This window comes from Mastomys coucha, unplaced genomic scaffold, assembly GCF_008632895.1.
Source record: "Mastomys coucha isolate ucsf_1 unplaced genomic scaffold, UCSF_Mcou_1 pScaffold13, whole genome shotgun sequence".
Taxonomy (NCBI): Eukaryota; Metazoa; Chordata; class Mammalia; order Rodentia; family Muridae; genus Mastomys; species Mastomys coucha.
The window spans coordinates 25587983-25605096 of record NW_022196895.1 but is presented as its reverse complement, the minus strand read 5'-3'; positions in this window follow the sequence as shown (position 1 = coordinate 25605096).

Sequence of the window (17114 nt, the reverse complement as noted above, 5' to 3'; positions counted from 1 at the left end):
ATATATATATATATTCTTGTCTATGGAAGACAAGAAATGAAGGTTCTATTCTTGATGAAGCTTTGTTGAAGCTCTTTTTGTCAAGTAGTGTTCAGCTATGTTGGACTAGATTTCCCAGTTTCAATAGATAAGTTTAGGAAAGGATTTCAAATATATTTCCTGGCCTTCTTTCAACCAGAACCCAGGCAAGCAGAATCACAACCTTTTCTTTGACTTTTTCCTTCCCATAATTTTCCATCTCTCATCCATCCTTCTACTTCCTGATTTGGGAACTCAAAGACCCTACTAGTCAAGTTTCTACTGCAGAAACAAAAGACCAGAGAAACTCAATTGAGGAGATGTTTGCTTTTGGTTCACTGTGATAAGGCTATGTCCATAGTCAGTGGTTATACTTCTTTTGATCTACGATGAAGCTACACATCTTGATGGAGACACCTGAAAGCTGTTCCCTTAATGGTAAGGGCATTGGAAAAAGAGGGAGGAAGACAAATCCATATATTCCTCTTCATGTGAAAACTCCCAGAAAATCTAAAACTTTCCATTAGGCACCATCTATTTAGGTTTCATAGCTTCCTGTAACACCAACCTGGGACCAAACCTTTAACATCTGTGTCTTGTACAGAGGTGAGTTTCAGATCAACAGTAGAAAACAACACCCCAAAAGTGTGGTTCTTTGCTGCCTGGAGTACATTGCTCTAGAGAAACAGACCAACTTCTCTTTTATCCTTCCAAGTTTCTACCTCCTCTTTATTTCCCTGGCTTAATCTGTGTTTCTCCTATCTGAGTAAAATAGCCTCTACAGCATAATTAAATTATGAAGCTGATCTTAGAGCAGCAATAAAATTCCATTATGGGAAAACTCATTCTTCTCAGAATAATAGATTCAGTGAACTGGGTGGAGACCTAATATTCTAGTTGAGTAGATCAAATACTTGGCCAAAGAATTACCCCTCAGGATGAGAGCTTACACTTAGGTGAGCTCAGCCTTAAGGCACAGAAAGAGATAGGTGGAATACTTATTCTTTTAATGATATGCTGGGATTTTCCTTCCCAGGATTCCTGATGCTCAGTAGAGTCTCTGAGCATAGTCAGCTTTCTAAATCTGCCTGTGTTTCAGAATTAGAAAAAGGTAAGATTTCATTTGTTTCCTTCCATCTCTTTTCTTAACATGCTTTCCATGAAACCCTGGGCTTCCCTGACAATTTTCTCTGTGGGCCTCTGTCCCTACCTGCTATATGCTGCCGTTTGCCTGACATTCATGTTGGCTTAACTCAAACTGCATAGCTTTCAACTACTACTACTTCAGAATCCTCTTTTGGGGCAGCTGCTGAGATTTATAGCCTTCATGTCTTAATTTTTTCTCCTTTTAATTTCTGATAAAACACTCCTGAGGCTTCTATTTCAGTCAGTTCTTAAATTTCTTTATTAATGATTATAAGAATCTTAACAAAGAACTTCAATTTTTTCTGGTAGCAGCTGGTGATCCAGATGGGACTCTCACCAAAAAATTCTGGTAATACTGTTTTGAGTTCCCTCCCTGGAATTTTAGCAACCACATAAGACTAGCTCATATTAAAGAAAAGACAGGAGGTAAAACACATGTGTCTCACACACAGGGACATTGACACAATCTATCACCTATGCTGAAAACTAAAGATGAAGTTCTTCCTGTTATGACACAGTTTTTGTGTGCCATGTGCTTCTACTCTTACCCTCTTGTAGCCTGTCGTATCTTGTAACCATATCTCTGTGTAATGCCAAGCTCCTGTCCTTTCTACAATTTGCTATTTTAAGTACACTTAAACTAACTGCCCTTTATTTGAGTATGATACTTGTATAGATACAGTTCATATGCATGTAGTATGCATTTTCTGCTGAAAACATGTCCAATATAAGTCTGAAAATGAAATTGTTAACATTTTCAAAAGTGCTATATAATGGTGACTTGGAAGCTACTCTTGGGATAAAAGCACCAACTCCTCACTGGGGAACAGTAAAGCAGGGGGCAGTCCTGACTTTTTTTTATATCTCTACTTTGGTTGAAGTATGGCAATATATGATTGTTCTTAATGTTTTATCTTGAACTCCAGAAAGGCAATACTCAGAGGACTGGCTATCCTTCAAGTGAGGATCATTATTTATGAGGATGAACAGATTAACAACATAATCTAATCACTCCTGCAAAATAGGCCTTTGCATGCACATAAGTTGTCTAGCACTTTCCCCCTAGATTAAATCCTTCCGTTTGGGTAGAAACTTCTTAAGACATAGGATTTAAAAGGAGAGTAAAAGAACAAAGAATTTAGGACAAAGAACAAAGAATTTAGAGGTGAAATGATAGGATCTTCAGTGTAGGGGGTGAGGGCTGTTGGTAAACACTTGCTTCTCCATTGAAGATAAAGGATCTCAAAGAAGACAGAAAATAGACAACTCAAAATAGATTAAGGAAGTTCCTGAAATTGACAAGATTCATTAGATACTCTCTATCTCCAAAAGAAAATTAGCTGTAAAGACTTCTGACACATATTCTCTGATAAATTGAACAGCAAAGAAAAAGCTCAGACAAGTCCAGGTGCTTGAGAGAAGCAGAGACCAGTTGATCTGTTTAGAAGAGGCCCAAATCACATGGAAAAGGACACTCTTCAACATGTTGATTTCTCTGCAGGTTGTATATTATGCTCTGTTTCTAGCTTTTGTGAACTGCCACCCATTCTGCAGTGGGCTTTGGTAATACTTTAGTCACCCAGTCATTTCTGCTCCTGTAAGTAACCCCTTAGTCATATTCCTGCAAGTAATCTCAGTAAAATTCAATGGGTTAACCAGTTGGATTTTGGACCATCTTTTGGTGTGTCATAGGCTTCCTATCAGGTGTAATTATGTACTCGTGAGTGCATGTGCATGTGTTGCATATACCCAGAAAATGTTTGTAATACAACATGCTTGCATAGATTATTTTCATTATATTAATTGTGGAAGGAAGAGCTATCCACTATAGGTTGCGCCATTCCCTGACTAGGATCATGTAATAAACTGGAGTAAGGAATTGTGTAGCAGCATACGTTCTTCACTCTCTGCTTCCTGATTGTGAATGTGAGGTCATTAGATTCTTTAAGCTCCTTACGGCTATGGATTATAAACTTATTCTGTGACCCAACCCACACACAAAATGATCCTTTCTTTTCAAATTGGCTTTGTCCATAATTTATTTTAATTACAGCAAGGAAACTAAAACAGACATTATAACAAAGAAGTGGGGTCATTGCTGGATGGCCCTGCCATATAGTTCTCATGTGCTTAGAATTGATTTATGAGAATAACATGGAAGAGCTTGCATCTATGGGCTAGGAATGCCTTTGAGTGCTGTAAGTAGAACTTGCTGTACCATTTTGATGGGAGTTTGGAAACCCAGAATGCTGAGAAAGTGATCCTGTCAGCAACTGACCTAGCAGCCATACATGTGATATATTGGTCAAGAGTTTGACTTCATGCTGCTTCTTCCCAAATAACTTGAATGATGTTAGATTTAAATGTAATAGCTTAATTCATTTAATAGGCAAATTTAAGGCAGATATTCAGGAATGTCTTGGGAATGTAGCTGCAATTGTTAAAAAGATCATCCAGCACTGAAGAGAAAAACACATTGAACAGACAAGAGGAAGGATGCCTTGAGGACAAAATGCCATTCATTAAAGGCTTAGATTAGTACAAATGCAAATCTGTATGAAAAGAGAAAGCCTCAACTGAGAATGCAGCAGAAGGGTTCTTTGTTACTCAAAAGTAGCTGCCTAGGCCAGTGTTTTCTCCTGACCAACACATAGACTGAAGCAACTAGTCTAGGGGTACAGGATCTAACTTGAGTTAGCAAAAGAACTTGATGTTATCTACAAGGGAGTAGATTTGAAGATATTGTTTGTATATGTATATATATATATAAATATATGCAAATTGATGGGTCCTAAACAGCAACTGAGCACAGATAATGTGTGGTTAGGTAGTATTTCATTAAAAATAAAAAGGAGTTGAAGAATTGTTACTTGAGGCTTTGAAATTGAGAGTTTTTATTTCAGATCTATGGCTACTAGGATTATAAGAACCATGAGATATCATTTATCAAGAAGAGCTATAGGCATATAGTGGACCCAGCCTATATTAGAATCATTTTTTTTTTCTGCTACAAATGACAGATCTGCTTGAGTTTGCGTGGTTGTGCATTTGGTGCTTGTTGGTATTCTGTATAAACTCCACCCCCACAGTTACCTGGCAACAGCTAGGTATGCTCCTCCCCACAGTTACTTGGCAAAGGCCAGGCCAAGTAGGCCTGGCCCTATGAAAGGGGCTGCTTGCCCCCTTGTGCACTCCTCTCTCTCTTACTCCTGCTTCTCTCCCTTGCCTCTTGCCCCTTTGTTCCCCCTCTCTCCCCATTTTCCTTCCCCCCTCTCTCCACATGGTCATGGCCGGCTCCTACTTCTCTACTCTCTCCTTCTCTCTGCCTTTCTCTGCCTCTGCTGCCCTCCTAACTCCCCTCCCCATGATCTACATAAACTCTAGTCTATACTGTACAGGTGTGTGTCTGGTCCCTCAGTGGGGGAGGGATGCCTTGGCATGGGCCCGCTGAGACACCCCCTTCCCCCACACCCCACCAAAACATATTCTTATAGCTCTTTCTGTTTTTATGATCACAACAGTGCCCAATTGCTAGATTATTGGTCCCAGACACAAAACATAGAGCTGGAACATTTGGTGTTGTTCCTGCTGGATTTTGGTTTTGCATTTTTCTGTACATTCTGTGTAGTGCCTTTGTTCTTCCCTTCGAGAATAAGCGTGTTTACCTTGTGACATTATATGTTGGAATGATTTCAATGATGGTAATTTTATAATATCTTACAGTTAAGAGATTTTGGACAGAGAAGGTGTTAGAATTTTAAAGACTATGAGACTTTCAAAATTAGACTGACTAAACTATATTATAACATGGAAAGAACTTTTAAAAATAAATACAAAAGCTGAAAACATACTACCATCTGAAACTGAGAAGCTCACATTTTTTTCTCAGTAGCCAAGAGTCACATGAAGGTGAAGCGATGTGTACTCTACCTCAGATGGGACCAAATCAGTGATTGAGTGTGGATCTGGATTCTGCCCTGCCACAAGGCATAGCAGCTTAGGGAGGCAAAACTTGGTAGCTCTTAACTGTGCTTCAGGGAAGTGCTGGGACACTACTCCAGGGATGGGAAAATGCAGTCTGAGATGTGGGGAAGCTGAAGCTGGGGTTCCCAGAACCCCAGGCACTCAGTCGTCCCTGGGGTGCTGCACAGAGGAGTGGGGAATGAAGTATCAAGGGTCCATGGGCCCAGGAGGAGGCTGGGACAGGAGGTTCCCAAACTGAGGCATCGCTGAGTTGAGAGGAGTTAGGAGTGAAGTCTGGAATGCAGGCTGAGGACAGCATCTAGCCTGAGACAAGGGGAAAGGGGAACTCTGGCTTAGCTGCAGCCTTAGCTTGGCTGTAATTGTGGCTTGGAAGCACAGAGAGGTCTTCTGTGCCAGGCTTAGGCTGTGGCTTTGTAGTCAAAGGCCTTCTCCATGCACCCCATGGTGGCAGTTCTTCATGAAAGAGATAGTCCATGGTTCTAAAGTGATTATTGACTGTTCATCATGGAAAAGGGATGCATACTGTACCAACTTCTCAGGGTGGACTTAGATTAAATACCTTTTGCAAGGAGGAATGTCTGGTAAGGGAAGCTTATTGGCTAAATCCCCAAGGCCTCTAGGGTTCTCATGGACAACTCTATTCTGGGCTTATGTGACCAAAGGTCATTTTTCCTTATTTGGGAAATGTGGCATGTATCCAAGTTCAGAAATCTGGCAGGAAGCAGGGAATAGGCCTACCATCTCAGGTATATATTCACCAAGTTTCCTGGGATCTCAGAACCACCCTACCCACTAAAGTTCCACCACAGCTGAGGATTAGCATTTAAGTAAAACATAGAGGTCGTGTAAAAGGAACCACTGTAGCATAATCTAGAAATTAGGCAAAATGATATAAAATCCAGGATAACAGTGGTGAACCTTGAAGTGCCCAGACCTTTAAAACCAGTGAGTTGTCTTCTAGGAAGATACAAGTGTTTTCTAGGCATAAGACATTCTTGACTTAGTGGCCAAAAATAATCCCTGAAAAAAATAGTCTACAAAATATGATATTTGTCAGAAGTGAAATCATGTCAATGATTAAATTCCCATAAAATCATATATAAGAAAAATTATTTAGAGTAAAGTGGTATCTTGGGTGTCTAGATGACAAATAATGGACTTGCAATGTTAAATAATTTTTTTATCAAGTTGATTGGATAAAGAAATACTAAGGACATCAAGAAGTTTGTGTCTAGATGATGTATCCAAAAAAGGATGAACTGAAGTAGTTTCACTCCTCTGAAGAGAAGCAGTATTGAAGATGGGCTAGGGGTCATTGACTTGCTAGAAAAGGAAAGAGGAGCCATCCAAATGGATACTTATCAGGCTGGAAAGCAGTGCAAGGAGAACAAGACTGAGGTTAAGGTGTGTGCAAACCTTGAAAATCTCACCTGAGACCAACAGGAATAAGACTGCTTCCTCCCTTCTCTGGCCTGCATGTTTCAGCACATGTAAGTCTTATAATCGTACCTCTGCCACTCCTGAGGTAGTCACATAGGCTCATAGCCAGATTATAGGTTTACTATCTTCTCTCTAAAAGGGCAAGTATCAATCACCTGGAACTCTTCTTCATTCAAATGAAGTATTCCCAGCACGTTGGCCCCAGCCCATAATGTAAACTCATGCACCCTCAACTACTACCCACTCCTGTTAGTATATATAGCTCCTTTTCATCCCCAATAAAAACAGCGGTTTCACTGAAAATCGTCTTTGGAGAAAGCTGTTTCTTCTGTGCTTGCACCAATGGCGATCTTGTCTAGTGCTCTAGCCTGACTAAACCTCACTTCCTCCAGTCCATCCTAGTTCCCCAAGGACACTCCAAGGGGAAAAGCAGACTTGGACAATAGATATAGCCATTCCTCTTTCTCTATTTCCTCATCCATTGAGATGTGAGCAAGTTACATGAATGCTGTTGTACCTTCTCAACGATGACTGACTAAATACCCTGAGCTGTGTGACAAAGAAAACCTTCCCTCTGAAACATTGTTTCTTGTCAGGTGAAGAGTCACAGCAATGAGAAAAGTAACTTACATAGTAGGTATTTGAATGGCGTTAAAGTAATTAGATAGAATCTTAAAAATGAGACAATATTATCAGCGTAAGGGAAAGCCCATTGCAGAGAACAGTGAAGATGCTCCATAGCATTCAACTGAGTGAAGCAGTAATGGGAAAAATAGAGGTGGGAAAGAAAATCTCTCTTAAAACACAGCAGAAGGACATAAAGTTTTGGCCTAAACACTGCACACATAAAACCACGGGAGACAGATGGAGAGATTCTAACATTCTGCAGTAGGAGATCCAAACAGATAATCTAGAGAAAGAGGAAGAGGAAATGCTTGAGGAGATGTTGATGACAAAAATCATTGACTACTGAGAACAATTTCAAAAAGTAGAATCCATATACAAAACAGCAGTGGAGGTACAGACTGCATCATTGAAAGGTAAAATTTCATGCTACCATGGTTATAAGCAGACTGTCTATGTAGATACTAAAATGATGGTAGATTTTCCATCTGAATGGACAACATGACAAAAGAAGAAGAATTAAGGAAAAAGGGGAAAGATAGAAATGGAAGAACATTAATTCTTTTAGTGTATCTAGCCAGAAAGAAGATATAAAATAAACAAAATACCTATCATGAGACCCAGTGTTAAGATAGAAAATTGAATCTCTTTACTACTAAGGATTCAAGATGCTTTAGACCTCATATGTACAAATATGCATAAACATATTACATTATGTATATAATATATACAATTTAAGAATACATACTAAAATATTTAATGTCTGAAGAAAATAATTATAGAATTCAAACTATTCTATTTGTGAAAATAAGGTATATATTATTACTGTCAAGTAATCAAGACAGCGGCAGACTTAAGGAGAAAACTAGATGATCAGAAACAACATAGTTCAGGCAATTACAAATAAGTTACTGCTCATAATAACCATTCATAGGTTGTACATATTATTTTTGTAAGGGAGGGCCATGTAAAGTTGTCTACTTTTTCACAGGGACACAAATAAAAAAAAGAACACTGTATGTTTGCTAGTAATCCAATAATCCTGGTAGAAAATAACATAAAAATTTCAAATATTAATACTAACAGGGGTTAAGAGGAAAACCTGAAAAGTGAAAAAAACATGAATGAAAGCCATAAACTAATGTGTATATAAATACATAGCCTTAAGAATACGAGGAAACATGCTGAAAATATGAGGAAATAATAACAAATCCACAGTTGTATTGAGGTAATTTAGTCAGACAGCAGTAGTATAATAAGATATAAGATGAGAACAATGACATGAAATATAACTTACAGTTTTTATCTATAATGATTTAATTCTGGGAATACAATGAATACAATGTAGCTTTGGCATGTTATATTGTGTACAGAGAAAATTCATATTATACAATAAATTACCAAAATTTAGTCTTACACAAACTCCATCTTTGGTCACTATGTATTCTATAGGCAGTGAAAATATTTCTTTAAATTTTCATTATGTATTTTGAAACCAATAAATAACCATAGTAAATGATATAATAAACTCAAGAGAAAGTCATGCAAATTATGAAACATTAAAAACTTAAATCCTTATATTATCAAAAATTATGTCATAAAATTAGGCTAATCCTGAAGAAACATAAAGATACTTTTTTTGAGACATGATGAATGACTGAAAACATATAAACTGACATTCTGTCAGGTTTATGAGTGAGTGTCCATTAAACTCATTGTTAGAAGGCCCTTTTGTCATAGAACTAATTTGCAGTGTTTGGTGAGCTGATTTCCATGCAGCAACAACCTAGTCTAGAAAGTTTTCTAACTCAAAAAGTACTAACACACAGTATGCCTTCTTCTTTACCAGAAGTGCCAAGAGGGCCCAAGTGAAGTCACTCTCATGGGTATTATTCTCATGAAGAGCTTATGAAACCATTTGTAAAAGAATGACCCCTGTTTTACTTATTTGTATGTTCCCATTTTCACCAATATCTTCCCTTGACATGCATTTTTTAAAATGTACGTTCTCGAAGAAAGATGACCATGGCCTGAACTGGTCATTTTCTGTAACGAATCCAGCGAAGATTTCCAAAAGAAGGATTGGTACACCAACCTAGGTACAAAACCTTTGACCCACAATGAATTTAAGTACCAAGAGAAACATGGGGTTTCTCTAAGTAGCTGTTATTGCATAGAAGCACAGACACAGACATGCACATGAGCATATACACACAAACACACACACACACACACAAACACACACACACATACACACACAAACACATACACACACACACACACACACACACACACACACACACACTCCTAAATATAACTGGCTCAGTCCATATAATGTTACTTATACATATGCTTTCAGGGTTGATTGTTTGGTACTAGACAACTAGTTGGTGGCCTGTTCCTTAAGGAAGTTGGCCTCTCTTGTTCCCAGCTTTACTTGGTTGCCTATAGTTGCGTAGAGTTGAGGCCATGCTTTGGCATACCCATTGGCATGGTCCTTTTCTTCTCCCTTCTAGGTTTTAACCTGTGTGCGCCGATACAAAGGTGACATGGTGTTGTTCATAGTTTGTCATTTATCTCCACATAATTTTGTCAAGTGTTACTGCCTTCTTTCCCTCCTTCTCTTTCTCTCATCCCTTTGTATGTTTCCATCACCATCATTATCTAAAGTCTTTTACTCTGACAGTGTGATAGAAACTAGGCATATCACCACCACACAATATATTTTCCTCTTTGTAGGGACTATTCCCCCAAGATGGAAAGAACAAACACAGAATGATATGATATGGAATTAGGTGAAAACGCTAAGGGACATTAGAAGGCAGGGGATTTAAGGATCCCTGTACCTGCTGGGTGGTAAATCCCCCTTGTTTAGTCTAATGATGTAGAATATAAGTTTTTTTCTATAATATCAGTTTAATCTTCTGCCAGGGAAAATTTTCTTCTCTTTACCTGTCTATGTTAGATCCTCTGCTTATGTGGTTTTATAGCTCAATAGGAAGACCCTCATTAAGAAATTTATTTCCCCCTATATCCCTTAATATCAATTTGATGATCTTTCCAGATAATTGTCTTAAGGACACAGACAGTAATTTTTGCCTTTTCCTATGTATAGCACATTACCCCAGGCTGGAAGAAACAAAAAACATTGTGATTCAGTGAAGAAATAATTTGGGACAAAAAAAAGAGAGAAATTTCATTAAATGCGTCTTCTCCAAGAAAGATGAACTTGAGTATTTAGTAGGAAATTCATACGTACAGAAGAGGGGAGGGTTGACTTCTGAGCAGAAAGAAGTCATGACAGAATGCTGAAAATTATGTGTAGAAAGAGTTGAGGACTTTAGGCTTTGAATTACCTAGACTTGAGGTCAAGTTGCACATGATAATTCTCCTGTGCATGGAGTAAATTTACAAGATATTAGCATCTCTAAGTCTGTATTTGATAACATTTACACTGCTATTAATAGTCATATGAACTGAAAACATTACATTAAAGAGTATTTTAGAAGTGTTTTATAAAGCATAGAATGGAGAAGACCAATGAGAAAAAAAAAGTTATGCCAGGTCCCATAGTTTGTCACTGTCACAACCATCTCTGTTGTCTGCTTACTGAATATTTCTTTTTGTTGTATTATATCTTTGGCTTAAAACCCTAAAAGAAATCTCCAATTCTGTTAGAAATTACAGCAAGCTTTTCTCGTCTTTAGAAGATCTAGGCCACTGAACCAAGAACAACCATTTGTACTGTGGATTTTAGGATCACACTTGCCAAAGCAGGAGTTCCAAGTGGCACCAGGACAACAGTGTTCCCCTTTGTGGTGTTTATGAGACAAAGTACGAATATCTTATGTTCAAGTTTTTGCCAGTCTCACAGAGCAGAGCCAAATGATGAGCAACTTGGCAGGTGATGGGCCTAAGCAAGAAAGATGAAGGGAAAGTAGCCAAACTGTGATATGATCAACTGAAGGCTTTCTTTAATGCAGAGAGGAGCACAATCACAGGCGCCAAGGCATATAAGCCATTATTCATTTGCTTCATGTAAAAAGTGGGAGCTTCAAGTCTCCAAACACCTGTGCTCTCCCAGTTTGGAGTCAAAACTGGTACTTAATGAAAATTGAATTGTGCACTGGGTCTCAGTGAAAAGTGCTGAGGGAGCTGAGGGCTTATACATGTATATGGAAAAACCCCTTTGTCTTCTTTCCTTTTAGATATAAAACAAATTCTTTCTAAAATACATTTCTCCACACTCGAAGTTTATTAAGATATGAAAATGTGATATACCTATCACAGGAGGTTGGGAGGGAGAGCATTTAGAGAGTAAATTGACTCCCACGTTTGCAGAAAAGGAGCAGGAACAGAGCTGTAAGAAGCGAGCATTTCATTAGATACTGTAACAAGCATTTGACAAAATTCAGCATCCCTTCATGTTAAAAGTCTTGGAGAGATCAAAAATTCAAAGCACATACCTAAACATTGTAAAAGCAATATACAGCAAATCAGTAGCCAACATCAAACTGAATGGAGTGAAACTTGAAGCAATCCCACTAAAATCGGACCAGACAAGGCTGCCCACTCTCTCCCTATGTATTCAATATAGTATTTGAAGTTCTAACTAGGGCAATTAAACAACAAAAGGTCAAAGGGGTACAAATCACAAAGGGAGAAGTCAAAGTATCACTATTTGCAGATGATATGATCATATACTTAAATGATCCCAAAAATTCCACCAGAGAACTCCTAAAGCTGATAAACAACTTCAGCAAAGTGGCTGGATAAAAAATTAAGTCAAACAAATCAGTAGCCTTCCTCTACTCAAAGGATAAACAGACTGGTAAAGAAATTAGAGAAATGACACCCTTCACAATAGCCACAAATAATATTACATACATTGGTGTGACTCTAACCAAGCAAGTGAAAGATCTATGTGATAAGAACTTTAAATCTCTGAAGAAAGAAATCGAAGACCTCAGAAGATGGAAAGATCTCATGGATTGGCAGGATTAATATAGTAAAAATTGCCATCTTGCCAAAAGCAATCTACAAATTCAATGCAATCCCCATCAAAATTCCAACTCAATTCTTCATAGAGTTAGAAAGAGCAATGTGCAAATTCATTTGGAATAACAAAATCCCCAAGATAGTGAAAGCTATTCTCAATAATAAAAGAACTTCTGAGGGAATCACCATCCTGGACCTCAAACTGTATTACAGAGCAATAGTCATAAAAACTGCATGGAATTGGGACAGAGACGGGCAGGGATATCAATGGAATAGAATTGAAGACCCAGAAATCAACCCACACACATATGGTCACTTGATCTTTGGCAAAGGAGCTAAAACCATCCATTGAAAAAAGACAGGATCCTGCTTTCAACACAATTCCACTCTGCCATGAGAGGTTCTGTGACATGAGTCCATTTGAATGCTCAAAGTTCTGAGGAAAGTTGAATACAGGAATGATGGACAGGGTTACACATAATAGAGGAAACAAGACCCTGAGAAGATGATGGTAGAAAGAAGGAAAAACTCTTAGAAAAGAAATTAAAACAAATCTATGTTTTCTATTCACGGTTGCCTGTGACTAAGTGGAAGCCATTCAAAACATAGAGAATTTGTGTTCCTAGGTAGTTGCCTGGCCACAGAAATTGTCTACACTTGCTGCTTGGACTAATATTCTCTTTGGAAAGCACACATGTCCTTCATTTGTGTTTTTGTAATTGCTTTTTTCTACAACTCTTGTGATGGTAATATTCATTGTCAACTCAAAATGATTACCAGAGCATTATGATTCTGGGTCTGACTTTGATGATGTTTTTAGAAATATTTAATTGGCAAGGAACATTCTTTATGAAGTATAGTTGTATTATACAATGGGCTGGGAGTCAGACTAAATAAAAAAGAGAAAATACATCCAGTGTAAGCATTTACTTCCCTCTGCTTCTTGACTACAGATCCAATGTGACCAGCTGCCTCATGGTCCTCACTCAGCAAACTCTGAGACAAAATTGACACTTTTCTTCAGTTTCTTTTGTCAAGAATTTGTTTTCTTTTATAGCCTACATTATATAATGAGACATCTCAAATGTTGAATAACTTAACTGCTACTTATGGGCAGATTTCCTTATATGTCTCAAGTTTTCAGAAAAATTAAAATATGTGTATGAAAGACACAATATATGTGTTCTCAAGATGCAATTTGTCATTGAAAATTTATAAGAAATTAAGTATATTAATTTTTGACAAATGTCATTTTTATGTATAATTTGGATACATTGATGCTTCCTGAATTAATACTAGAACTTGATTAAATTATTTAAATGACACAAAGGAAACCATAACAAATCTATAAATGAATGCATCCACTCAACATATCTGTGACTCCTCTCAAATTTTTCTATCCATCTGCTAATACTTGGCTGTCCCTGTTGTCTGCCACACTGTCAGTGAGCACAGCTTTCTGAAAGCCTTGAGGAATTCTGAGCCCAGATGTAGTCTGATGTGAGAACAGCTACTGATGGTGATGCCCTGCCAGCCACATGTGTGTCTCAGGCTTAGTGTTCTCTTTCTCTTAGACAAGATGACTTTATTCTGCTCACATTTACCTGAGCATGGATTTGCCTCAGATCTAGTAACCAGGCTAGTAGCTGAGGGGTTATGGAGTCGATGCTGCAACGGGAATGAGATTCTTTTTGAAGTCAGAGAACAGACAGCCCATCAGACAGGGCATTCCCTGACAGCTTTCTCAACATGAATTGCAATGGATTTAACAAAAATTCAGATTATTATTTTTTATTGGTTTATTCTTGTCTCAATAATGATATTTTGAGATGAGATTCTACCAATGTACCAAGGCCAGACTCAAACTTACAGCAATTCTCCTGCCTCAGCCTCTGACTGCCTGGATTACCAGTATGTACTACCATGCCCTGCTCATATTATTTTAAGTATCCTTCTACTTTTTATAGTTTTACTCTGTTCTTTCTGTTGATTCTCTGATAGTGGTAATTTCCAACTTGTCTGGTATACTTTTTAGAAGAACACTTGACTACTAGTTATGGAGGAATCATTTACAGGGTGTACCTACCTACACTGGGTGTGGAAATATCCAAAATGGTAATTATGATCATTAAGGTTCTACTCAGACACAGATCAAAAACTGAACTTGTATAAATAGTTCTCTAAAGCAGTGGAGATGATGTGTTGTTTAGGGATGAAGATGGGTGGTGTCCTGAAATCAGCTGCCTGCATTATGGTTTGTTCTCAAAGCTACCTTTTGAAGTGCACATGATAAATTGTTTGAGAATTTGGCCTCAGTGCTTGGAGATCTAGGGCCCAGGGAGTTTAAGCATTTATTCCTCTGCCTAGAGCTTTTATTGCTGTTGTGAAAAGCTATGGCCAAAATTAAGATTAGAGGAAAGAATTTATTTGCCTTACACTTCCACATCTCCATTGACACCTAATGATATTCTGCTACGCTCATACTTCATTGCCTTGTTCAAGAAAATTCTCTACAGATTTGCCTGCAACCCAGTCATATGAAGAAGATATTTTCTCAATGGAGTCTCCTTTCTCTCTAATGACTCTAGCTTGTGTCAACTTGACATAAAACTAGCAAGCCCACCATCTGACCGACGATATCAACTTGATAACAACAGACACCTACTGAGTTCTAATTATATCAGGTTCCATACTGGAAAAAAAAACACTGAATTGTAAGACCAAAGTGTCAGTTAATATTGGGAGTTTTACCTTAGATTCTTGAGGTAGCAGAGAAAATTGCAGCCTTTGAGACCATGCCTTTGAGATAAAATATGGATCCAAGTCACCACCCAAATCATCACTTAGGAATTGCATGTACCTTAAACTCTCGAGGCAGAATGACTAAACGCCCAGTAGATCAGAGGCTGCTGGACTAAGCCAGTTCCTAAGAGGCATCCTCTCAGCCCCCTGGTTTCTGGTTTAGGGCATGAATAATGAAGTAATCATAATTTCCATTTTTATCAAGCAAAGGTTAAGAGGAGACAAGAGTGAGGGAGATGGCTCAGTGCTTAAGGACTTGTCATACAAGAGTGAGGGCTAGAATGTGAATCCTCAAAATCAAAGAAAATGTAAATACCTGGTGTATTAGATGCCTGTGTACAATTCTTGTCTTAAAACATATATGCAAGAGTTCTCAGAGTAAACTTCCTAACAAGACTAGCCATATTGGCAAGCTCTGGGTTTGAATAAGACATCTCTTCTGTAATGAACAAAGTGAAAGAGAAGGTAAGGTAGTCGCAAATATCAATTCAAGAATATACTTGTGTCCACACACATAAAAGCATGGATATGCAAACACCCACAGTATATACAAACACACACAGAGGCATGTAGACACATAGACACACACACACACACACTGATTTTTCCAAATTCTCTCTCTCAAGTTCAACTTCCCTACAGCTGCAACTTTCTTTTTCCTACTAAGCTTTATAATAGAAAGCTAGCAGAATTAAAGTAGGACTATGGTATGCTGTTGCATATGTATGCCATTGTTATTCATGAAATGGAAGAAAAACTTCAGTATTGAAATGAGTTAAATGTGAGGAAGTAAGGATAAGTTTGAAATTTTTAAACACTGAGAAGGGAATAATGCTGGCCATCTTCCAAAATATTGTTCACTGCCTATTTAATATTAATGAGTATATAAATATAACCACAGTTGAAAGTTAGGATTCTATGAAGTATTCTTAAAATAATTACCAATCTAACAACATACCAAGGCAACTAATATTTAGTAATGGTAATGATATTGTGTGTTTGTCAAAGACCATAATGGAATATGAAGCAATTCGTCATCCCTGAATATTCTGGCAATATTTTCGCTATGTGGAACTGACTCTCTGACCTGAGTGTACAAATGGAAAAACTGATGTTTAAAGATTCAGTGAAGATCGTTAACAATCCACTGAAGGGTCCTCCTTAACAACCAAGGACACAGATACCTTGGTGACCCTTATTCCTACTTTGTACTGTGTATATAGTTTGTATTAAAAAACTTGAAGTATCTTCTGCGTATCTCAGTGAGGGTAAACTTTTTTATATAAAATATTTTAACATCTTGGAAATATATGTTGATTTGCATGCCTTTGCAAGGTTTCTACAGGCATCAAGAAGTTGGCTTGTGGGGCTCTGGATTTCTTCGAAGCTCATTAGAGAGTAATCAGGAGAATATTGATGAGTAAACAGCTCTCTAGTGAAGACCAGAGCAACCAGCCAGGAGGCACAGGCCCCATGAGTCCCAGGGGAGCTGCAGGGCAGCAGGGACAGGATCCTCTCAGCTTCCAAGTGACAGAGGTGGATCAGTGTCCTTCTCTGCCCCTTCCCTGCAAGTGGAGGGCCTACCTTCAGGGAGCACCTTAAGCCAGAGACTCAGGTGAGCGCCGCCATTTTCTCTCTGGTGAGTTTCTAAGACTGGAGCAGCAAGCCAGGAGGCACAGGCCCCACAAGTCCCAGGAGAGCTGCAGGGCAGCAGGGACAAGACAAGCTCTAGTCAGAGACACTAAGAACATCTAACACCAAAAATCAAGAGATGGTGAAAGGCAAATGCAAGAATCCTACCAACAGAAACCAAGACTACTTGGCTTCATCAGAACCTAATACTCCCACTGCAGCAAGTCCTGGATATCCCAAACCCCGGAAAAGCAAGAATTGAATCTAAAATCATATCTCACAATGCTGATAAAGGAACTTAAGAAGGACATGAATAACTCCCTTAAAGAAATACGGCAGAATACAGGTAAAGAGGTACAAGCCCTTAAAGAGGAAACAAAAAAATCCCATAAAGAAGTACAAGAGATCACAAGTAAACAAGTAGAAGCACTTAAAGAGCAAATTCAAAAATCCCTTAAGGAATTGCAGGA